Genomic DNA, 27,160 nt, shown 5'->3' with positions numbered 1-27,160 from the left:
TATTTTTATTTTCGAGATATTAAAAACTGGATGACTTAATAATGTAGTGAATTTATATATGAGTAGTTTTATAAATTCATCTGTATTTTATTTTAGCTGAGGAATGAGTGCAACATGTCTGCAATGTGGAAAAATAAACAGAGGGTTGAGATGTAGTGTAGAAAGGATGGAGAAAGACTTTGCTGGGCATGATTTGAGGGGGAGAAAATATATATGTACGTATGTATATGGCAAGAGGTTTTAGGTCTCGGATGAGGGCGAGGAGGCCAGCGGCGTTGGGTTGCCCGTGTATCCGCCCACGTAATCTTGATTGTCGACACACCTCCACTACCACCCGGTCGGCGCATCGAGTTGCGAACTTGACCAACAACGGCGTCGGCACATATATTTGTATATATATAAATCGGCTATGAGCTTGTGTGCTCACTGCACATTCACGTCTGACTATTTATTTATATGCACACACAACTCTGCAGTCCACTTTTTTGCTCGACATACAAACACGCGTACTCTACACATCAACAAGTCTATAAACTCATAATGTATTGTAAAAACAAATATAAATATATATGTATATAATGTATATTAAATTATATCGGGACGGTCTGCTGCGACCTCGTGATTACCGACGCAAGGCCGCGTAAAGTAAATAGGAAATATTTAAAAATGTATGCATGTAACGAATTAATAACTTTTTTTTGTTGGTAAATATAAGGTAGTAAATAAACCTGTGGGAAAAAAATATTTTTCGGCAGAAAGGGGGTTAATGACAGGACATTGGCCTGCGAAATAAATGGATGCATAATGGTTTGCTGTTGAGAGAGGACGGGGTTGTAAGAAATTGGATAAGAACGTTAAGAGGCGCGTTGGCTGGATGCTGCAGCCAACTTGCCCGCTGATATATTGTACACGAGGTATACATATATGCGTATTTGTATATGTATATGTTCATACGGTAGAGTAGGAAGAGCTAAAGAGAAGCAAAAGGAGTATGTAAAAAAGAAAGTGAAAGACCTCTCTAAAGACAAAAGAGTGAGAGCAGATTTATGATCGTTACTGCGAATCCAGGCTCTGGGTTTGGGTTTGACTTTCAGGTCTCCGGTCTCCGGCTACTTGTTTTACCGTAAACTGTTACCGTGCTGAGGATTGAACTAAAAGTCAGATCGGCAGGTCTTAAAACTCAATTACTGCGCCCAGTCGGGTTTTATATATATGGCATATGAATAAATAAAGACCGGGCGGTTTGGATAAGAATGTTAAAGATGATCGAGCGACAAGGACATCGGGCTGCCGTTGGTATAATAATTATTTCATAAATCGGCGAGTATGCTCGATGATGCTGGATAGTGGTCTTTATTGAGTCAGTGGCGGTGTATCTCTTAATTAACGCGCGCTACTCGATCGCGCAATCGAGTTTCGAGATCTAAAATCAATTTAGATCCCGTCCCGGCGATAGCCTCACTCGCTTTGGCTTCTCTCCTTATTTCCATGGGCATAAAACTCCCGCAAAACCCCTATACGCTCTTTTTCCCTGTAGCTATATGTGTATGCACGATTACGATACACTGAACGAACCGTCTTATTCTCATACTCAGCATACAGTCTGGGTTAGTGTGGATACGAGAATACGCCAGGTAAGACGTGGAGAGGAACCAATAAGTAAAGATGTGGTAACACAGGTATATAAATACATATATATATATATAAGAAAAGAGTTTATGCAAGTCGGATGATGCTGGCTCTGTGAGAGGGACGATAGTCAACGCTGCTGCTGCCCCGTGGTAACGTGGGTAACTTAATATTCCGGGTAATAAATAAGAGAACTGGGCTCTCTTAGGGGCCCGCCCCGCAAAAAACCCCCTGGGGGGTTCCACGAGAACCAGAGGAGCAGAAGATGCTGGGGAGAGAAAGAGAAAGAGTGAAAAAAAATAAAATAAAATAAAAAGTAAAAAAACGCCTACGCTCGTGTATATGCATCCCTTGCATTAGTCTGTCGTCCTTCCGTTATCTCTTTTATTCTGCACTGGGTGTTTTGTTATTTTTATCGCCACTGGCCCACGACCTCGACCTCCACTCCGGGACATAATTAAGTTATTAACATTTATTTAATATTTCATTTCATATTGACAACTTGATAAATAGCACTTTTATTATGTACTGACGAAATAATTATTGATGTATGGAAAAATAATAATAATAATAATAATAAATATATATATGTAATCGGTACATGTATAGAGGAATAATAAATGACAGTAAAAAATGTGTTGAGATATTTTATTGAGCAGGTGCTCGTGCAATCTTGGTTGATGGCGAGGGTAAATGTACGAGGCATGTAAGACACCATCTCGAGCGTTAAGTAAAACGCATAGCAGGGACGGGGATCTATCCGGTCTATATATATGTATATATAAATTTATAAATGTATAAAGCTGAAATAAATAATATCATCTAAGGTAAGTTAAGTGTTCTGTGTTTATTTGTTTATTTATATTGAGTATAAAACTAAAGAGCGAATGTAAGCAATCCGAGAGTAGTTTGATTTTTGCTGTGATTATTCGGACGGTCATTAAAGTTGTAGTCTACGTGGAGGAAATGAAGGCCGTAAGTCTCGGGGGAGAAGGTGTCTCGGCAATTAGTGGCGACAAAAACTCTGGCTGTTTCGCTCTGGTGAGTAGAGTGCCCGTGGAAGGCCGAGTAAAGAGTATGTGAAGTACTCGTCTGTGTATAGAATAGTTTTGCAAAAGTATCGTGTGTAGTTGCTAAGATGCACTGAGGAGAGCTGAGCTTAAGCTTGATTTCAATCGGCCCGACCGACCGGAAAGTCGGAAACGATTCCATTAAGACTACCGGCTATTATTTTTTGTTAACACTTTCAATTGTACCTTTTACTTTAATCCCTTATATTTTTTACAAAATTCCAGTCGATTTAGTTCTTTAGGTCCAGCTCCAAAGTTTGCTTTTCGAAGAAATTTAAAAGCTTTAAAATTGCCTAAAGCGGAGGACGGTTCACGCAGAAATAAAAACAAAAGATTATTCGGAATGCCTGTGCGTGGGTCTTGTCTCACTCTTTGTATTTATCTTTCTCTCTTGTTTCTCCTCGAGTCCTCTTATATTAGACAACCAGGTCCTTCCATCCGGCCGCATCTCTATCAACTACCATAAATAATTCCCTCTGTCTCTGTCTTCGGTTGCTGAAACTGGACTCTGCTGGCGCGGGCCTCGATGTACTGGATGGAGCCTGTAGTGTTTTTCGGCTCCTCATTCTCTCTACACTCGCGTATGCTCCGCTGCATTCGAAAAGAAACTCACCGATGTACCCAGACCGGTCTCCAAACTCGAGAATCCTTCTCTTTCTTCTTGCGCACACACACAAATAAATGACATGTGTATGTGCGCAGACAATTTAAGGCTCAGATTGGAGCAAAAAATAATGTCGCTCAATTGAAATTGAACTTCTATTCGCTGAATATAATAATTATCATGTTGATTAAATTCCTCCCTTATTTAACGTCTTATTTATACTCCGATACCGCGAACCGCGATATATATTGCGATGTTCTATCGTCTAGTTTGTTCCGCCATTAATATCGTCATTATCATAATCATCATGATTATCATTATTATCATAATGATTATCCGTATGTACACAGTGGACGCGTGCACTAGCACTCCAGATAGTACTTGCACATATATTTGCACATATATTTACAGTTGGTAATGCGCACGCAACAGAAGAAGAAGTGCGTCGCTCGTTAGTGCCACTAATTACGTAGCGCGTTTCTTTATTCTACCGCGGTTGTGCTTCTTCTTCGTCTTGTTCTCGGTCTTGGCCTCAGTCTTATTCTTATTTTAAACTTTCCATTCCCTCCTGTTCTGCACAGGCACTTAATTCACGTATATAGGTATATATGCTGATGATTACTCTATAGCTTAAATAAAATTGTCTGGTTACTGCGGCGGGAAAACAAAATTAAAACACATAATAAAGGCACACACGTTGTTATTTATAAGGTAAAAAGTCCATACATACATTACACATATAAAAGTCGGTGAGGATGTAAAGACAACGGCGGGGAAAAAAAATAATCCGGTAAAAATATATATGTATATATCTTAACATGTTTTAAATTGCCTTTTACTAACACGCGCGATGTGAGATAAAAATAATAACAGAGTAGAAATAAAGGTTTACAGACATGCCGAGAGATATCGATCGAGCATTGTTTTTTATTTATATTTTAACTTTTTATTTTATTTATTTTATCAAGCTTTTAAAGTCCCTGTGTAGTGGATAAGTCGGAAAGTAGAATAGCACGTGAGAGACGTATGGGGATACACATGGGGATGTTGCTGTTGTAAGTGGACGATGCGAATTAAATGGGAATGGGAATGGGAATGAGAATGAGAAAGAACGAAAGAAAGAAAGAGAAGAACGTTTATAAGCAACCGCGTCCACATCCCCTGGAAACAAAGTCAACGTAGCGGAGGTCTTTATTCGATCGCGAAGGCGAATCACGTCCACGACAGGGAGAGACATCGTCTCGTAACAAATATGTATCCCTTTCTTTTATCCTCAAGTTATTCTTCGATCTTTCTCTCCTACTCGCGTTCATCTTGGTTGTAACGCCGCCGAGTTGAGAAGACTTGACACACACACATTCAAACGAATGTATATCACTGTGTGGATGTCGGATACATTTATTGTATGGACACTCACACACTTGTGGGCTTAACTCAACAGAAGGATCAACGGCTCAAGGGCATGTGTGCGTGTCTACCTGGGAGTCACTGACGGCCGCTGCCCAGTCCCAACTTATAACTCCCAACTCGGCCAACGGGTCTAACTAACTAGCGTACATGCTCCTCTATATTCTACCCACACGTTTAAACTTCTCTCTACACCATACGAACACAAGACATCAGCAACATCAGCATCACCGCTGGATGAGAACCAGCTGCGAGTACGATCAACCGACAACTTCATTCCTTCTAAAGTATTCCGAGGACACTTTCCGTCGTTCTTCGTCGTTACAATGCTTTTTATTTCCTTTTTAACTTTTTATCGGCAAAGACAATGTACCATAAAAAATAATTTTAAATGCTATTTAAAATAAACAACAACAAAAAATACATCTACCGCTTGACGTAACGCTAATTTTTTATTTTTTACTTTTTATTACAAGTCTTTAAAAAAAGTGCAGCAAGACACTTTATATTAAGATTTAGTATTCGCTCGGTCTGTGATCTCCAGCTGTAACAAAGAGACCCGTGGACCCTCTACTCAGCCTTGATTCACGCGCATCAAATTGAATTGCCCGAGATTAAGAAATTATACAGGATCTTGCAATATGAAGAAATAAAGGAGCCCGTCATTTATTTGATTTGCGGTCCTTGATTATGTAGTCGATAGGATTTTAAATAAATAAAAAATAAAGTTGCTTTTATTTAGACAACTTAAGTGTATATATGTGTATACATATATAGTGAAATAAACTGGCGTCTTGTAAAGGCCAACAGACCCAAAAGCGATCTCTATTATGCCCAGAGCAAAAAACTCATCCTATTTCGCCCGTCCTCTCTCTCAATTTCTGGCATTCCTTTACTACCATCACTTCTTCTTCTTCTTCATCTTCTTCATCTACTACCACCACTACAACGTTTTTTATCTTCTTATTCTTATTCTTCATTCTGTTCTCTGCAGTAGCAAATAACTGATGACTAACTATCACACACGCACACCAGGAAGTTTGGGATGGTTTAAAAATTCGTGGTATAGAGTACTTGAAATAAGCCTTATGGCATATTATACACACATATGTACATATATATACGTGTAAATTCTATATATATATCCGCAAACAGCCAACAGAATGAAAAATGTTTGGTTATAATCGAGGGTACGGACGTTAAAAGTTAAAAAATAAAAAAATGTACGTTGGTCTACTCTTAAAATTTTTCGTCGTCTTGTTCTTATGGTTCTTTCAGTATCTTTACTCAACTTCTTCTCTCAAGCTGCTAAACACGTGGCGTAAACTCGTATCGAGGACGTCGCGTGCGTAACTCTATATTTACAACGTCTCGCACACGCTTGCACGGATCATTGCCGGTGAGAATAAAACACAAGTAATAATGTAATGTAAAGACACCAGTAGTTACAGTAGCCAGCAAACCAATCAGAGGATACACACTACTGAGTTGAGAGTAAGTATAAGTGTAAAACTAAAGATAATAACAGAACCAACACGTGAGGAGGTGAATTGTCTTAAACTCTTTATTCATATTATTGACGGTGCCGAGCAACGCCGCCTACTCTCTGCAACTCGGTAACTTAAACATCCAATTTACTCAGCTAATATATGTTTATCGTAATTCATGATATTTACATATATTATTATTTACATTTATCAAATTTAACAGAAAAAATAAAACAGTCGATTTGGGACCAGAAAAATATTTTTCTCATGAGTTAGCCCGAGTTCAAAAACGAATTCTAGTTTAGTCCTCAAAAATCTCAAATCCTTTGATGTTTTATTTGCCGCCCAGAAAGTAACTCTACTTTAGTACTCAAAATCCCCAATGAGAACTATGAGGTCTAAATTTTGAATTATAACTAAGGCCTCAAAATCCTCAATGAATGAAAAGTTATATTTCGGACTTTGAAAAATTGTATATAGGAAAGGGAGGGAGGAGACTTTGAGGTTCAAATGTGGATAAAATCATTCCTTTATGTTTTGAGTAGGCAGATTGCCATGTCTACTCAGAACCTAACTACCTCATACCAACTTTATTCAAATATCGTTAGCCCTAATAGCTTAGCTCAAAAATTTCTTGATTCCAAGATTTCTTTATTCCATTACATCATTATTCCAAGTCATCTCTACCCAAATTTCTGAGAAAAAGAAAGCACTTTCCTGCTTACTGAGTTGTTTACTATTTCTCAAAAGTTTGGGTAGAGAAATTTTTGAGCTAAGCTATTAGGACTAACGATTTTTGAATAAAGTTGGTACGAGGTAGTTGGGTTATGAGTAGACATGGCAATCTGCCTTTGAGTATTTTGAGGCTCTGATACAGCTAATGTTATTCCAGTTTAGTTCTCAAAGTGGTAAAATTGGTCGTAACTACTACTCTGAGGACTAATTTAGGATAACTTTCTATACTGTTGTCAATCTTAAAATCCTAAATTGAACCTCGAAAACCTCACTGAGAACTTTGAGGTTTAAATCCGAATTTGTTTTTTGACTTGGGAGGACTTGACAGAACACCCGATTCAAAAAATTTATTTTTTCAACAAAATTCCACAGAAAAAAAATTGTATGCCAAATTTTTGAAGTGGTCCATTTCGCCCACCTTTTCCAACATATCCATATGTACATCAATTAAAAAAATATAGTTTATTTTAAGACAAGAGGCCGGATCCAAACATTTAATCTGAAAATATCGTGAAAAAAATCATCAAAGGGTTTATTTAAAGTTGACTTTTTTATTTAAACTGCGGACGCAACGCCGTTTGTTTGACAAACAATCCACCAAGGTTTACTAAACAAACGTCTAAAGTATTTCTCACTCCAGTGACTTCATTGTCCACAGTGTACTTAAATATACAGAGTAAACTGGGTAGTGTATAAACCGAGCACGTTCCATTTTATTCCCGATATCAAAAGTCAACCGTTTATTGCTTTATTAATACTCGACAATACGCGACGCCTGCTCCAATGTCTGCGGTAATGAGTAAATAAAAAATGTAAATAACGTGTTGAACGTCAATGCCGTTCACTTATGACTCCGCAGGTCGGGGATAAACAGTGAAAGGGTTCAGAAGAGTGTAAACTATTAACCGCAGAGTTTTAGCTGAGGAAATCCACGCATCGATGCACCCATTTAATTTATTTAATGGCTTATATTTATAAATTTCCTATTCTCGATAATCAAAGTAAAGGGTTAAAGGACTTGTTCGCCGAGAAGGGAGAGCGGAGCTGAATAATCAACGGGTGGTGTGTGGATCCCCAGCTCTTGCTATTGTTCTCCCGTGTCCCCAAAAACAAGTAAACAATGGAAACAACTTCGTTCGCTAACGTGTGTCGTACTCCGCCTTGATCGCGTTCATGTTTTGCTTTTATGTTTGTATTTATATATTTATATAATAGCTCAGCTTTGATTATTGAGGTTTTGTTTTTGACTTTTACTTAAATTTTTACCACTACTTTGATTTAAAATAAAATATTAACGGGTGAAATAAGTCTCAATGATTTACTTATGCATCAATGAATCCTTTATTTTTATTACTCTCTTGTCCACTGAGATACCAGTCACTCGCGAGCACGTGGTTCGTTATTATATTTTTTACGGGTTTTGAGTCAACGAACTTAAACCAGGAAATATATGTCTTGCATAATTTATTTATATTTTAATTACTCAAGTTTTAACACGGGTGTCAATGCGCATAAATAAAAGTGACAGCATTTGATAAATAAAAATAATAATGATAATAAAAGTAAATAAAAAATAAAAATTGTATTGAATTTACATACAATCCGTAGAATATTTTAAAGTCTCGATATATCACAGAAATCGGTATCTGATTCAACTGCTCGGATCGAACAACCGGCTAACGAACGCTCAAAAAGGTTTTATATGGTTATTTTTGTTATTTAACCAACGATCGTGATCAGATGCATTTATATATAAATCTCGGTATTGAGAAAAAATTGAGAACTATATTTAAATTGAATTGCTAAGCAGCCAATGGTTTGCGGATATACTTAAATACCCATAATACGCGGTAGTTACCTATATAAATAGTATATATTTTTACCCTCTTAATACTAATAGAGGCTTTTGCATGACATGATGACAACAACTTCCGGATTTAATTTATATTTACAATAAAAAGTATAACTAACGTGTTTGTTGGGTTTAAAATTATTAATTACAGTCCAAGCTCGTTATAAGCAAACGTCAAAGCTCTAAAATTTAGGCTCACCCTCTATCTCAGTTTTCGGAGCACGTTCTACATGTGTGCGTTACGTGCGCAAATTTTTGCAAGTCGCTTGTTATAAAAAGCGATTGAAATTACGTAAAAAGAGCAAAGATCCGCAATGGATTCTATAACGGCCGTCAAGACATGAAATTTGAGCGACCGAGAGTGGGAGGACTTTAAAGTCGTACACGGAGAAAAATGTTGGTTCAAAACCTACTAATTTTTATTATGCTGTCGACGAAGCTTGAAACAGAAAGGGAAGCATCCACAAAATTATTATGCTCATACGAAAAATTATTATGCTGTATCATAATACTTACTACGCGCGAGACACTTATCGATAAGATTTAATAAAAATTACTTCCATACATTATAATAATTGTGATGCGGCATAATAATTTTTCATAAGAGCATAATAATTTTTTGGATGCTTCCCTTCCTGTTTCAAGTTTCGTCGACAGCATAATAAAAATTAGTAGGTTTTGAACCAACATTTTTCTCCGTGTATCGAAAACCGCGATAGGGAAAGTTGCTTATAACGGGCTTGGGTTGTGCATATCATAATTATTTTTATTTTTCAAAGATAATCTGATGAAACGATGTCGTGTAAAGCAAACGTTAATTAGTTGTATTTAAATAATTTATAAAAAATATAGTGCACCTGGAACAAAGCATCAAAGATGATGGTAAGTGTGTAATCACGAGGATTCTAGTTTGGTAGAGATAATTGCCGGTTGTCTGATCCCAAGTCCGGCCTATCAAAGTTTACTATAAACCACGCCATTTCGTACACTCCCCTCGTGGATTTTTTTGTTATTCATCTGAAAGTTTATTTACCGTGAGCTCTGACAGAGCATACAGCCGATGAACCAACACTGGATTATATCAGAGAAATCAAATGTTCTCGTGTGTATAAAGTGGTTGTATACCGACTCATCAGAATTAAGAGATCCGCTCACGTAATTTCTTCATCGTCTTTATACTCGTATACTTTCTTTCGCTTTATTCTCTGGGTATATTTTATTTCTTCAGTTGAAGATACACGAAAGCAATTGGTGTGTATGCTGTGTGATGTGTGGATGAGCCGAGTGTGGCAAGAACCGCGGCTGGATTTCTCTCCTATCTTCGCTCATGTATGTAATGGCGTCATGGGCTTCTTATCCTCTCGCCAAGGGCGCCTTCTACGTCGTCATCCTCGTCGTCTTCTGTATGTGTGTATCATATGGTGAGATACCGCGGGGAGTTAACTCTAAGGAGAGCTGAAGGAAGACAAGAAAAAGCCTCGCGAATCGCGCGCGCGGCTTGCACGAGTTTAACAACCGGTAATTGTCCGGCCCAGGTCGTACGGCCCGTAAAATCCGAGGGAGAGCAAACAACCTGGAAGATGCGTTGAGTCCTTGGCCGCTTGGTTATGAGTTCGTAGCGCAATTACATTTTTTTATCGCCCCAAAATATAAATTATAAAACCAAATTATACTCCGATAAAATTATACATCATTTTTTTACAATTATAATCACACCCAGTCATTTGTTCGCAATTACTTTTATCATTATCAACTGTTAACTATTTTTTTTAATTACTCTGTTAATTAAAGTCGCTCCTTATTGGAGAAAAAAAAATTTGTTCTCACAATTAAATCGCCAATAAAATGCGCATTAATTTATCGATGAATTATGCTAATTGCAAGTAATATTAGGTATTGAATTAAATTATGTAGGTCTTATTGCTCAATTGAAATGAGCGTCTCTATTAACGCGATTCGAATAATGAGCTAATTGCTCAGTTGGAGAAAATAGTCAGTCGAATGGCATAAATCATTGGGATTAGACACAGTGGTTTGGCTTCTGACGAGCGATTTCTCGGCATTGTCCATTTATATATATCTACAAACACTTTCTGCATGTATATACATATACATACATATAAGTGTATATGTGTAAGTGTGAGTGTGTACTCAAGAGTAGTTACGATGAGGTGGACGCAAAAAGCCCCAAGTCGCTGGGTTTCACGCTCGTGAATCCACCGCTAAGGTACACACGTATATATTTATATATATATATATATATAAGCTGCAGAAACGCTATGCGTCATTATCGGACAACGAACGCAATGAAATGAGAGAACTGGTTCTTCGCCGCGTTATGTCTGTCCATCCGTACGTGTGTACACGATTGCCCCCCTCCCCTCCCCCCACAAGTCTCTCCTGGTCGCTCTCTTAATCTATCTTTCTCAGTAAACTCTTTATATTACTCTTTTGGTTCCCCTTGGGAGGTGCTTCTCGCCGCCGGAATGGAACGTAGGAAAAAAATATTCGACCGGATTCGTATAGGCCCTCCTGACGAGCTAAATTCCCTTCGTTGTTCGCTTCTACCTCTTCATCATCCGCTTCTTGTCTTGCTCAATGTTGTTGTTTTATTTATTTTTATTTCACCGTTTTGTCTTTTATTTTTTAACGGGCCGATACGTGTCTCAATATACACTCACCACCAGCTAAACTCACTTGTTGCTGTGCCAAGGGAAAGGGAAAGGGAAAAATCTTCAAAGACATTTCGTCATTCTGCTCCCCTATATTATATATACATCCATGTATGTATTTATCTTACTCCTATTATGTATTATCGTGATTTACATTGTGGATGGAGAATACGAGGATAATTGTCGACGGAGGACAGAGAAACGAGTGACTACGCACGTTCCTCAATAACCTCATCTCCATGACAATAATAAAGATATTTCTTGCTCCAAAGTATTCGAGTATTGCTACACACTAAACTTCCACAACCACAACTACAACTTTTACACTACATGTACACGGTTATTAATGTGTACACCTTGTCGTCGTATTGGTAAGTTAGTGGTCGTTGTGAATTTAAAAGCCACAAGCAGCACAACCTGCTGGCTTAAGGCCTTAGGGCCAAGGGTCTTTGGTCTTTTTTCCTCCTACTCTTTATTTTCGGAGTGGAATAGAAACCAGGAATTTAAAAGTACGGGGTAGGGCGGGGTGGGGGTTAGACCCGGATGGTACAACAGAGACGTATAATAAATATATATGAGCGTTAGAATGAGATAAATGAAGATGAAAAACGTCCTCGTGTACCTGCGGTGTCTATGCTCTGAGAAAAGGTGGCTCACGGTCGGTAGGACGGGTACAAGAGAAAAACGGGCCACGACCAAAAAATATTATTCTTCCGTCTTATTCGGGCAACTCTTGAGTACGAGCCTCAATACAAGTGTAGATTGAGAAAAAAATAAAAAAAAAAATCAAATTCTACAACTCACCCTACAGCCTGCTCCGAAATCTCACATTGTCATCCTCCGAAAAAAATAAAATAAACAAAGAATAAATTCTTTGAGTATATTTATTATTATTATTATTATTTATCTTGTGTCAATGAACACGAATTAGTTGTGTGTCACTTTCGAGTTGATCAGCTCATTGGACATTGGTTGACGTCCATGTGTATATTATTGCATACAGATAAATGCGCGCATGCGCCAGGGCGATTGAAGATTGGCCACTGGTACCACGAGCGAGTGAGCGCGGTGGTCCGCAGCTCACGTACAAGCAATCAGGTATGATTGAGCCTCAATCCACGGCGATTCTCTGGGTCTCTTATATATAGATATTACTACAACATCAATTCCTCACTAACCACTTTATCGAGCCGGTATATAACGTTTCAAATAAACCAGCAGCAACGGCAATTGATTACACCGTTTTACCAGACATTTAAACTCATACTCTAACCCTCTGCTCAGTATTTTGTTGTCCGTAAACTGTTTCCTCGCACTTTTACCTTCCGTGAAAAACTGTCAACTGACAGATGACATCAGTAACACGTGTCAGCTTTTTAAATTTTCCCGCGTGAGACTCACTCGCACCAAGTCGTCGGTCAATCCGGAGCACACTGTCGGTCCAAGTGAAATGAGCTCGGGTCAGGGTTCCCGATCGCGAGTTTACGCGGTAAATTAAATCGGACAGTAACTCGGGACCGAGAAAAGCGAAAAATGGTGTGATTTGTTGTATAGTGTTGGCTTGAAGCGAGTCCGAACACAACTGAAGCGGTAGGACCACCCAGTCGGCCGAGAGGGCCCAGCTTGGATACAGTTCCCGGTGTATGGCGCTGCCGGCTCCCACTACTACAACACCGCAGCTCTGGCTGTATTGCCCTGGCTCTCGGCATCATAGCCCTGATTGAGCTCTGGACTCTACACACTACACACAACACTACCAACTCTAACAGCGAGACCGTGGCTCAATGTCTTACTCCGGGGATGGAAGAAGATTGCTTCGGCGACAAGGATCTCAGATTAACATTGTCCGTGAGGATGAGAGAGACGACCAAACGTGGATTGGGCGGTTTATGGAGAAGGGATAGAGGTAGAGGTAGAGTATAACCAGCAGCAACAGCAGCAGCGAAATCAAGAAGGAGAGCAACACGAATAAAGACAAGGTAACGTGTGTGCACACACGATACTTTTGCTGGAGTTGGTCTCCTCCACTCGCTGCTGCTGCTGCTGCTGCTGGTTCTATCCGTGACGAAACGCGCGGTGAATTGATCCTGCGAATAACCGTGTACGTACTGTGCCCTTTCTCTTTGTTATTGTTCTGTTTGCACGCGGAATCCCATAAGAAAGATGTTTGTTTATTTGTTTGTCTTGAATTTACGCCGCTTTTGATTTAACTTTTTTTTATGCTCTTTGGTTGCTTTGTATGCTGGTTGGTAACGGGGTGAGTAGAAGAATAGAGTTAATAATAATGGGTGAAAGCGAAAAGACTGAGGTGAGAGGCTCGAGATGGAGACGTCAACGATTGCGCGTGCCTCCGGTGCCGCCTGCGTACGGTACGCACTTCAACGGAGAATTTATCAGCCTCGGGGTGGAAGAGTAACAAGCCTACTCATTGTGCATATTGACACTAAATAGCTGAATAAATGACTAGACGATTCTTTTCCATGCTAATTGGTTGTGCGCAGTTGCGTTTTCCAGGAGTTTTACTCCGAGAAGTAGAGTATCTGAGAAGATTTAGGTCCATTTGGGGTGAATAAAGGTCGTAGGTACGGCCCTGTGTGCTGAGGAAGCTGATGCGAAAGAGAGAGACAGAGATTATTCGCCCACGCAACAAGTTGAGGCTGGTATGGCAGCGAGTGAACCTTACTACTCTTTCTGCTGCTCACGGAACACTTATGACGGGATAATTCCACGTCGTCGTGCTGAGAGTCCAGACACACAAGGTCTGCATATCCACGTTTTATGCGACTCGCCTTTACTACCAGAGTATACTGTACCCCGTGTGTATATAATACACATAAATATAACATACATTAAACTGCTACGGGGTTTTGCACGATGACGCGGACTGGAAATTCATAAGATCGAGTATCCGCGTCCAGTATCTCCATGATCGATGGGACTTTCGGCTTAACCTCCCTGTCCACCCAGCTGAGGTCAATGTGCTTTGGCCTTATTTTTAATTTTTTTTTTCCTTTTTATATTTAAAAGAGAGTAAAAAATAAATATATTTATATATTTTTTTTTGGCACAGTCGATTGGAGACCTCACTAAAGTTGGCTTACACTTTTAGTGAGAAAATAAATATTATAAGGGACCTGGTTCCACGGAACGCGAGATATCCGATTCGCTCGGGATGTCCTTATACTCGGCACGTACTAGTTTAGTGTCTCTCTCGTTGTGCGGATCCTTCGGGATTTATTGGCAGGTTTTGGGTTACAAGGGAACAAATTCGTCGAGTCAGTGAACTTTTGTTTAAAGAACGTATCAGAAACAACAAGGAACAATATATTTAATAAAATAAAAAAATAATTTATATTGTGGATTTTACAATGCACGGAAAAAAATTAATCGTGCATGCAACATGATGCAGTCATGTTGCATTCACATGATGAAATCATGTTGCATTCACATGATTTGTCATGTTGCATTCACATGATAGTCATGTTGCGGTAACATGAGAAAATCATGTTGAATTCACATGATTTGTCATGTTTCGGCTACATGATAATCATGTTGCGGTAACATGAGAAAATCATGTGGCATTCACATGATTTGTCATGTTGCATTCACATGATAATCATGTTGCGGTAACATGAGAAAAATCATGTTGCATTCACATGATTTGTCATGTTGCATTCACATGATAATCATGTTGCGGTAACATGAGATAATCATGTGAATGCAACATGATCTTCTCATGTTACCGCAACATGATTATCATGTGAATGCAACATGACAAATCATGTGAATGCAACATGATTTTTCTCATGTTACCGCAACATGATTATCATGTGAATGCAACATGACAAATCATGTGAATGCAACATGATTTTCTCATGTTACCGCAACATGATTATCATGTGAATGCAACATGACAAATCATGTGAATGCCACATGATTTTCTCATGTTACCGCAACATGACTATCATGTGAATGCAACATGACAAATCATGTGAATGCAACATGATTTCATCATGTGAATGCAACATGACTGCATCATGTTGCATTCACGATTAATTTTTTTCCGTGTGTAACGATTTTAAGTATCGAGTATTAATGGAGATAAATAAATAAATTGTTGGATGAACAATGTTATTCATTGTTTCGGAAGACACAAAAATGTTGATCAATGTGTATATGTATAAAAGACTGTAGGATGAGTAAGAGCGGCGTGCGTTCGAGCCTAATAATATGTGGATGGAAAGATCGTGATGGGATCGAAGGGATTATTATGCTCGGCAGCATAAGCAAACGGAGTCTGAGAGAGAGACTGAGACGCGAGAACCTTCAAGTCTGGGAGACGAACCGAGAAAACGCGAGACAGAGATATTAAACAACGGAGGAAGAAGGCAGGGAGTGAGAGATTTGAGAGTAAAAGAGGCAGATAGGCGGGTACGTACCTCAGAGAGGATAATTGAGTTATTACTTCAATTGTAGACCACCTTGGTGGGTCCGGAACGACCGTAACAGGTTCTCAAAATCACGTATATATCCCAACAGCGTATAGTTGTAAGATTGTAAGCGATTCTGCCGATCCTCCTTAGCGATTCGTAATTTTACTTTTGATTGATGACAACACACTCTCACTGCACACACTCGTGCCCAAATTTCGAGCCTTGATTGTTTTAAAGACTCAATCAGCTGGGCACAATAGTGCAGCCGATTCTCTGCTTGGATTATTTAATAGATTTTTAAAATAATACGGCACCAACAGACTCGCTTCTGTATCTCTATCGGAATTCCGGAGCTCCGGACACTTTCGGCCCCCAAGTCTTTGGGGGATGCGAGTTTGAAGCAGTAGACAATTTATAGAGTTGTGATACGAGATTTTATGGTATAGGTGAAGAAGACGACAAGAGGCGTTTTATACACCCACTAAACTGGTTACCGTAACGTAATGCCCAGGGGCCTGATCGAGTCTAACGGCCTTGCCTTTGTCCGACGAAATCCGCACGGCCAGTTCGTTCCCACGACTATGTATTATATGTATAACCATCATCAAGTCCGGAGAGTTCTGTTGCTGTCTGGTATGGGCTTACATTATGAAATTCTACGACAATATACTACAACTCTATACTCTACTACACTATATATGTGTATATGTATACATAGATACAGATAGAGACTTGGCTGGGTACTTTGAACTCGAAAAACGGAACTTTAAAAATTCGTAGAAGGAAAAAAGAAAAATAAAAGGAAACAGTTTTAGAAACGACAGGTACAATGGCTCAAGGACGCTCTGAAATATTTTCTTACTTTTAAAATTATTATTTTTTCTGAGAATTAATTTATCATTTTTTTTCTTTTTTTTATTATTAGCTCCAAAAACGAACAAAGATATTTTTCATTTTCATTTTAAAAATTTATTATGTTATTATAATTTGAAAGGAAGAAGATGAACGCCGCAAAAGGAATTTGGGTAAAGCGCTTAAGAAATAAAAGGATAATAAGATCTTCGCGGATTCGTGATGCATTTAGCAAGCCCTCCAAGTTTTTTCCTGCAGCTTAATGTAATACACATAAGGAAATATATTTAATGAAAGGAATAAAAAAAAATCTATATATATATATATACATACTAAGAAAGTCTGCAGTCAATAATACACCTTAGACTCCAGAGTCTAATCCCGAAAACTTACGAGCGGCGCAAATTGCGTGTGAGTGGAACAGAGAAGGTACTAATCTCACGCTGAGACGTTACACGAGGGATAAAAACTAAATAATAATAAAAAAAAAGTTAAGATTAAGTATAATAAGAAGGAGAATAAAAAGGTGTCTTTGAATATAATAAAGGCGCGGTCGGTCAGTTCCCTCTTACATAGATATTCCACAACAAAGATTTAAGTTACAAGTAAAGTCATCAGTCGACTTGTCTCCTCTTTTCTATCCTCCCTACTCTATACCTCATATATATATATATACATATCTGCTCAGCTATTCCGCTTAAGTCGTCTCACGGGAACATAAAAAAATAATAATAAAAACAAAACTGTCAAAGATAAATCAATTCTATCACCTTAATCCTATTGTTTGTCTGGCATTACAATAAATACTAGTTTAACACGTCCAATAATCTATCGACAATTTTAAAATCAACTACTTCGCTGTCAGGTAAAATAAAAAACCTCGTGCTCAACACGTGTCTACAAAGCATTTCCCAACTCAGCTGTCTCCATTGTCTCGAGAATGTGTCTTGTGCTGCAATAAGCGCTGCCACATTTAGGAACTTATTAACCGCTTATTCATTTTTACACACATTACACATCTGTAATATACGTTTACACGGTTCGTTATGCAGATAAATGAAAAAAAACTTATATATGTATATATATATAAACAATAAATAAAATAAAATACAAGAAAAATGGCATCGTGGTAAAGATAAAGACCGGGGAAAAGGATCGTACCCACTTACATTAATAATCCGCTAATCGTGTGCGTTGCACATTGCGGATCTACAAACGCACACTTGTACGGCATCTCAATGTATGTATGAATGTATATATTATTGTGCACAGAAAATATATATACATATATATCCAAGAGCATAGTAAGTTACACCTTTCTGACCTTATCTGCAAAGATCGCCCGTACTCAGGCTCTCCGAATAACTTTACTACCGGTTTCTTGACTTGCACCTACCACTAAACATATTCGAATAACACCTCCCACGTTCGACTCAGCTTGTACAATGCAATTCGAGTGTGTACTTTTCTACTAAACACGTATACTTTAAAATAAATCTGGCCCATTAATAAAATTAGCAACAGCGAGTAAAAACGCTGGACACTAGAGCCGAGGATTTGCTGGGATCCGAAACCCTTTGCACAGAAGCTGTGACGGCTTATTAGCCTTGGAAGAACCAGGATCAACAGCAGCAAAGGTTGAAGCAGCTGCGTGCCGATAATGAGCCCCAATCTCGCGTTTATGCATAATAGTGGTAACTCTTTCTCCTTTACGCACTCAGCTCCTCTTTGGTATCTTTACTTGCACTGTGCTTCTTATTATTCAGTATACCAACAAATGTGCTGCAACTCGTTATTGTTGTGTTGGCTCTGTAGTAGAGAGACAAGAATCTGAGCAAAAGATATATATATATATATAGAGGATTGTGTGTCCAAACACATGCCCGTGGACTGCTTTTAACTCCCTCGGTTAAAAACTCGCAGTGTGTATGCAGATATAAAGCATTTTGATTTTCTCTCGCTCCTTTACTCTGTTGTATATCTCAGGAGGTACTGACACGCAAGCACATAACTGCTTCATCCTGTTTAACCTCGTGGGTATGCTATCTTTTATGTAACCTATACTTGAGACGTAATGAAAGGACTTGGGAGTTTTTCCTCATCGTTATTACTCCTCTTTCTCTCCCTCTCTTTCTCATTTTATCTTGGGTTTATTTCTTCCTTTACACATGATGATGAATACCAGCATGTAAATATGTAGTTATACATCGTGAATATTATATCAAACTTATAATATGTATCCTGTTTTGTTTATCTTAACTCTCGGGCTATTTATTTACTTTTTAAATGATAATATATATTAACTACTTTAAATGTTTGTCCAAACCCGGCTTGTAAATATTTAAGATTTATTTATATTGGGCATGAGTCAGAGTTGGAGTTGGAGTTGGAGCTGAAGCTGGATTTAAAATATTAAAATAAGTTAATTGAAATGACAATATTTTATTGAGTGCTGCCAGCAAAATAATTAAGCTGTCGAATGGGTAAAAATTCATGACGCGGTTTAGGCGGTCGAAAGCCCCGAAGAGTTTTGGTCCACAGGAACTGCTCTCGAGTCTCTGGTCTTGCTCTGCTGCTATGGTTAAGACTTTTATTTTAGAGTATACCAAGCAAGTTGTATTACATCTCCTTTTTATGGCAGAGGCCTCATAAACCCGCGGCCACCGCGGTCCGTGTTCGGCATCTTGGGCATGCGTGAATATTTCTCGCCTCTGTCTTATTTTATTTTATTTTATTCTGCTGATGGGTTTGTACAACTTTAGTCTAATGCCGCGAGAATCACGGTCTCTATTACTGAGAATACACGAGAGAACACTAAAAAGTGTCTGTAGTATGGAATATCTTTATTATATTAGATTATAATATTTTAAAATAAATATTTCGAGATAAAATGGTTTAAGTGGCGAAGAGAAAGTTTAAAAATAAAATTATAAAAATATATGAGTGTGTGTATTAATAAAATAAGATGAAGATGAGGATGAGGATGAAAATAAAAAAATTAAGACAATCGCGAACGACGCGGAACGAAGATGAGAATAGGATAGAGTGAGAGGAAAAATAAACTCGTTCAAGTTCCCTCCAAATAGTCCGGAGGGAACAACTCAACGCACGCGCTGACGCGACAACCTCATTTGTGCCCGACGGCTTCCACGCAGGGGAAACAGAGAAAGAGAAAGACTGAGAGCAAGACCAAGACCGGGACAAAAAATTGTCCAGAGATAAAAAAAAGGGGACACGAGTAAGCGAGTTGGATAGATTTAAAAATAATAAAATAAGACGAAGAAGGAATGAGACTGGTATGGATAAAATTCCTCACTGTGGTCCTTTTTGATGCACGAGAAGTCGGTGTTCATGTGTGAGTGTGTAGAGGGAATGGGACAAGTGAAAAGAGAATGCAAAAAGAAAGGATAAGAGACCAATGCAAGCAGACCAAGACCAAGACTAAGACCAAGACCAAGACCAAGACTAAGACTAAGACTAAGACGGAGACTACGACGACTAAGATGAGGACGAGGACGAGGACGAGGACGATGGACGGGCCAATCAAGAACCCTTGGTACTGCGCTGACGTGATTACAGCCGGCGCGCGTGACCAGAGTCCAGCTCGTTGGTTTGCTCCTGCGGAACCAACAGGTCATAACCTACCACCGTGCAACTTGGTACCCTATTCAGCTATCTTGACCTCAACCACCGCAAATAACGTCCATTTTATTAATACATTAAAAGAACTTTTCCTCACATCAGCTCAAAGTAAATACATATCGGAGCAGATGATTAAAAATTGAATTTAAATTTTTTCAAGACGAAATTCTCAAGATTGAGACGATGATTGATGTTGTTTTTAATGATTTATAATTGAAGAGAGGACTCGGGAATTATCAATTGGCCGTTGCTGAGCCTGGTCCCAGTAGACGCATCCCTGGAGTCCACTTTTACTTCTTTAAAGATACAACACGATCACTCGGTTCTGTTTTTGCTACACTACACACAAATACAGACACAAGTGTAGTCATGCCTTCGTTAGTTATCCTTCTTTCATTCTCTATCTCGTCCTCGACTTCTGGCTCATCTCAAACTCTTATTCATCTTCTGCCTCTTCTTATTCGTCTCCCTACTTATACCATTCCCATTGGACCTAAAACTCGTACGACGATTTCTCAATTACCCTGTTACACTGGATTTTTTTTTTTTAAAAGTCCTTTTTACTTTTTTTCAGGAAAAAAATAAAATAAGAAATCATGGATGAGGAACAAAGGACTCGCGTGCAAAGATTCCATGCCGAAGACTCGTCCGACAGAGGCAGGTGGTAAACATATTTATTTTAGTGTGTTGATTTATTTTTTATGTCGTAAAATCGACAGTATGTTTAAATTTTGTGTTATAAAAAATAAATATTCATTCGGTTATTGTTAATAAATTTTTTTTTACTCATTTTCATTTAAAGACTCAATTTAATTATTATCTGCTGACGGGAGTCGAGACTTGGCAACGTTGATTTCGTTGACGCGTGCGATAAAGAAAGACAACCAAAAGAGAAATTAAAAGAACTGTTTGTCCGTCTATTTTTGGCATATAAAAATATATATATGTATGCATCGAATATAAGATAAATTATAAATTCCCAATGATTTACTCATTATTAATATGAATTAAAGGCTACGAGATAAGGAGTAGTTGTATCGAGAAAGAGTTATAAAGAAAAGATCGATTGATCGATAGGGCTGACGCTAAATCATGCTCGATGATGAGCCGTGGATGAGGATGAGAATCCAGCTGGGAGTCAAGTACTAAAGATTATAAATGATGTCATAATCACAATGGATCAGCGGTTCTCAAAACAATATTAATAAATTTATAACCACATAAAAATTTAACGGGCTATTTATTTAAATAAATCATCAAGTCATTATCGATTAGATTCCCGAGACATTTAGATGTAAATCCTCGACCCAGAGCTGTTAACATTTAATTAAATCGACCATTTAATAGCCGATAAGTCAGGAATTCACCGGTAGTTCGAAAGACCGCTCGGGATATTCCTTAGAAAGTGGAAGGGAAAAATTGAAGATACTGAAGAAGAAGAAGGAGAAAAAGAAGAACAAGCAGAAGAGGCATCTTCAGCCCACGATCGAGATGATCTATGGCTCTATCGTGTTCAACAGACTACTCAAGCTCTCGGATCACAATCATCCCCCTCATTGTGTTGTTCTTGCTGTTGTATTTATTTCCCACTGGGTCTTGTTCATTCTAAACTCTTCTTTATACACACTCTGTCTTACTCTCGTGTAATTCTTAAGATGCAGGTGCATCGCCCCGAGATGGATGCTACGCCATTCCATACAAATATATATATATATATGCATATCTTATTGCATGTCAGCAATAACAATCGTTTATTTATTTACAATACTCCTGCCTGTGGTTATATAATTTATTTAATTATACATTTGTATTTAAAAAATATATTATAGCAGTTAAATAATAAGTTGAACTGCTCAGAAATAACAAACCCAGTGCACACTTTTTATTTCATTTTTTTATCTCTCCATTACCATTTAATAATTCATTTCCTCTTGAAGTAATTACATATGTATTAAAAAAAAAAAAATTAAAGTTTATACTTTTAATCTTAAATTAAATCGTATTTTAAAACCATCGTTAATTGTCACAATGAGCAATGGCCGGCAATTACAAACGAATGACAAATAAAATAAATTGTCAGTGTGGTGTGTGGTTATGAAAAATGATATAATTGCTATATTTAAAATAGTGTCAATGAGATTGGAGGAGTGGTAAGGTAGTTATCAAAGACATTATAAATTTGAATGGATTGTGCTCTGTAATTACGAGACTACGCCGTGCACACCCGAGTTACGTACTACCAGGTATACTACTCGTACTCGTACTCGCACTTGTACTTATATATATATACTGATGCATGGGCTGGTACTCTTTACTTGGACGTTCGTGCACCGACCAGGTATACAGTAGTAACAGATTGCACCGTCGATCTCGTTTTACAGATCCAATTCACAAGTGCAACTTAACACATTCAACCGTCACCACAACCTCTTTTTCACAATCACGACAACCTTCTTCCTTTTCTTCTTCTTCTTCTTCTTCTTATAAATATCGACCATATAAAATGTATAGCATATAAATGCACATAATAATACAAGATCTCACAGGTTTTGCCGATACTGTTAAACATATTTTCCGTGTAAACTTTACTCTAGAGTGAATCAAGTCTTCCAGTGAACAAGACAACGAGGAACTTTAACCAGTCAGCGCAAAAAAAGTAAAAGATATCACGCGAGTTGAATATAAAGAGGGATCGCTAATTAGCGGTGTTAAATTTTTTTTGTTATCCGCTGTGTCAAAGTGTACGGCGTCATTACCGGCAGAAAGGCCGACTGTGATCGGACAATCAGTGCAGTATCTCTTCCAGCAAACCAGGTGATCGTTAAACGAGAGCGAAAGAGAGGGTTGCATCAAGACATTGGACTGGAACAAGAGTTTCAAGATCAAGTACAGCTCAATCGGTCTTCGTCTGGTCAGCTGTTGGTTTTATTCTGAAGCTGGCGTGCTGTTCTGCATGCAATGGACTGCATTCAATTCAGCCTTCTCCAGTCTTCTCTTATAAGAGAGTACTCAGTCGTTTCCCTCGAGCGACGACGACGAGTCTCTATCGTCATCCCGATCTCTGGGCTCTCCAGATCCTCCTTAGTTTGCTCCATTCGGTTTAACGTGCCGTGCCCTAATGACGTCTCGAAAGGGCTACCTCGTCTAACGAGACTTCTCTACGTTCCAATGCTAATTTTCAGCTCTCTTACCCCCTCATCCCTCGGTTCTACCCTCGGCTATTTATTTTATTCAACATTTTATACACAGAATGGCGGTGCCTGAGTAGGAAATTTAACGCTCGATTTCATTCAATTTGTTCATTATTTTCCGATGCCTTCTGCTTCGGACTCGAAGACATTCATTATTTTAAAAGTAATTTACTTTTACTTATTTTTTTTCCCACTGATTGGGTTCGCAGTAAAAAGTATCTTTAAATTTTTAAATCCGCGGAACTTGACGCGAGACAGTGACGGGTTTTGTGATCTCGAACCATCAGCTGCGTCAGTAAAAACTTAATTAGATGTCATAATTACAGTCAGTGACGTTGAATCATTCGTTCTGGTTCATATACCAGCAAAACACTCTCAAGCTCGGGATAGAGGCTGGGTTTAATTTTCGTGCTGACGGAAAAACGGGACATTATTAAATTAAATTTTTTTTATCGACTAAATATAAATTAATATTCCAAGGCCGATATTATAATTAATTACAGGATACAACGTGATCAATACCGTACTGGTTTCACGAGTTATTCCGTGGGGAGAAGAGATATGTGATTAATAATCATCGAGTGACTCTCGAAAAAGCAGCCAATACAAGAGATGAGCGGGCGGGGGTAGTGAGACGAAAAAAGTCTGGGTGAGGGAGTCGAGGGGCGTCGAACCCCCGGAGCGAACCATCGAGATTCTCGCTCTGTCTACTTTTTCTTTATTTAAAATTTTTGTATATTTATTTTTTTTAATCTTCATTTTCGTCTTGTCCATATTCCTTTTTTATTTTTATTCTTCATCTTCTTCTTCATCTTATACTCCATCTTCTTGTTCACGACCACAAGGGGGACACTAGCGCTTGGGCACCTCGATTGTTTCGTTCGCCGCTTAATTAACAGACAACTCAAGACATTTCATAAATAATTGACGCATGACTCGACGAAAAAATTTTAACTTTTAATTTTCCCTTTTTTATCAGCCATCAAAAACATCAAGTGGACATTTTTAAATACTTAATTGAGTATTTATTTATTTAAGAAATGGAAAACAAAAATATAAAATAATAAATAAATTAAAAAGATGAGTGAATAAAAGTATATATGTTTTGCCGACAATTACACATTAGTGTCGTGTGTTTTTACTCCACAACAAAAAGTTAATTGTTGAATAAATATAAAGGATATTATTGCAACACCTGTCGGACGTGCACTTGACTAACTCATAAGGTGCAAAAAAGGATAGAAGAAATGAATTTTAAAAAAATAATAAAATACAAGACGGGGAAAATGAAAACGAGATCTCCATGAGAGAAGTTAAGTGCGTTAACAACGCTCTGCTCCGTGATAAAGAGTAGAGAAAAATAAATATATATAGATATAGATATATATGGAGAGAGTGAGAGAGAAAAGAAGAAAGAAAAGAGATGAAGCAGTAGAGCTCTCGAGAGCAAACGATTGCCGGTGGCGCGGGTAATGCCGCCACCTGTTGCCGGTGCTGAGTGACGAGGGGAAATAGCTTAAGAGGGGTCTTTCATTCTACCCGTATTTTTCTCCCTCACTTGTACATACACTCGGTGTACTGCAACGATTATGATCGTTAAGCCCGTCACGATCCCGCTGCTAACTCTCCTAGCCTTTTTTCATTTAAAATAACCCGCCGCAATTATCCTACGCAAAAAGACTTTAATAAAATGAACAATCACGGTTAAATAAATATATATATTTTTTCTACACCGCTCATCTACTTGTCATTGTTTGATAATTTTCTTTGTTTGTTCATTACACGGAAAAAAATTATTGACAATAATTGTAGTTCAACTCGTAATTATTTATGTTATGTTCAATAACTAATGTCGTTTCAATCAGTAAAATTATGATTTTAATGTTAGAACTGCTATAATTAACAGTTAACCGTTGAAATAGGGGAAGGGGGGGGGGGGAAGGCAAAAGGGGGTACTCCCAAAATTTGATAAAAAAAAATTTTATATTTTAAACGGTTTTTAAACATTCCAAAATCACTTCTGTAAATATAATTCAGCGTTACTTTGAATTTTTTTTTGTACACTTTTTCAAAAATCAATTGTCAGTTGAAAAATATTAATGACGTTTGTTTTATAATAAAAACTAATAAAAATTTGTTTTCTTCTTTCGTCGCCACTAAACATGTAAAATATTATTTTTCTTCATGTAAATTACTTACAAAAAAATTCAACTTAATCAAATTCATTTAAAATCCAGAAAATTTTTTTTTTTACTTTTTTTAGGGGGTACCCCACTTTGCCCGCAGAAATGAAAAATTTTTTTTTTCAACGGTAACTGAAAATTTCTTCTATTTACTTTGAATATCGTTAAAAAGAAAAGATTTAGCGTATTTGAGTCCTCGAAAACTTGGTATTTCTTAAGTACTCCCTTTTGCCCCTCCCTCCCCTATACTGCTTGACTATTTAAAATTAATATTTAAACCTTAAAAAACTACAAGACACTTGTCAAAAAAATGCATCTGTTATTAATTTCTTACGTTATACTCCATAATATTTGCTGAGATTCGGTCTAGGCGCTTGACGAGAATCTCAGTAATATTTACTAATATTTTTTTTCTGTGTACCGAGTCATTTTTTTTTTTGAGTAAATTGATAGGTTTTAATTTTGGATTTGAAGTATTTCTGTAATGATGGGATGGTTTAAAAATGGTAAAGATAGATAGGGTAAGTTGGTGTGCACGCGCCTTGAGACTGTTGGCTGTCGCGGATTTCGCGGCGGCTTTTGATCAACGCTCGCGTTCAATAATTCATCTGCAACTTTATCGTCGCCGCTCGCTCCTTTGTACCACTTTGGGTTTGTTGATGTTGTTGTGTTATTGTGGGTTGTTAGAAGCTCTCTAATAATGTATAATATGAGAGACTATTTGATATATACACACATATATATATATATATAGTAGTATAGTATAGATAAGAGGCAAGTGAACACATTTATATTGTTCCGTACTGGGGTATAATAAGCCCTATAAGCATTATCCAATCATACTTTCTCTCTCGCTCCACTGGGTTTAAATATACGTTACTTATGATCGTTACAATCCGGCTATAATGTTGAGCCGTAACTCATATTTAGCAAATAATATATATCCGATTATTTGTAGCTTGTTAATTTGTTGTAAATAATGGATTTAAATATTTTCCTGAGTATTGTTTTGCGCTGTAGATAAAAGTAAATTAAGATTTTTCCGTAAGAAATTACATACTGTGGAGTTGTATTGCTGGGGACCGGTTAAAAAATACCTCGAATGCCTCGCGGACACGGGAATGAAACGACACGACGTATTAAGAGAAAGAAGAGTTGACTGATATGGAATTGGCTGATCTTGTGTATCGCGAGACGAGAACGAGTGTATCAAGGATCAAAGACCGTCAGTTACTTTGTTGCTTGCCGCGAAATGCGTCTTTATTATACACTAATTTATTTTATCGACTAATAAGATTGTTAGTACGAAATAACTAATTTTCGAAAAATCCTCTGGTCTAATTAATATTTTTTGCGGAATGAAATTTGTCTTTTTTTTTTCTTTAATGTCGTGGAAGTTTATA

General features: G+C 37.8%; 1 protein-coding gene across 4 annotated transcripts in view; it reads right to left on the bottom strand.

The window, feature by feature from the left end:
• The window catches only part of LOC130675366 (transcriptional activator cubitus interruptus-like), a 73,139-nt gene that overhangs the window by 16,606 nt on the left and 29,373 nt on the right, over positions 1-27,160 (bottom strand). Inside the window, exon 1 of one of the 4 annotated variants that reach the window (XM_057480990.1) lies at positions 12,261-13,022. The exons of the other annotated variants lie outside the window; for them this stretch is intronic. The gene's annotated coding sequence lies outside the window, so the exon portion shown is untranslated. Of the gene's footprint in view, positions 1-12,260; positions 13,023-27,160 lie in introns of those variants that run through there. 4 annotated transcript variants of the gene reach the window in all.

Source organism: Microplitis mediator, chromosome 10 (genome assembly GCF_029852145.1).
Source record: "Microplitis mediator isolate UGA2020A chromosome 10, iyMicMedi2.1, whole genome shotgun sequence".
NCBI classification, from domain to species: domain Eukaryota; kingdom Metazoa; phylum Arthropoda; class Insecta; order Hymenoptera; family Braconidae; genus Microplitis; species Microplitis mediator.
This window is presented reverse-complemented; position numbering and strand designations above follow the sequence as displayed.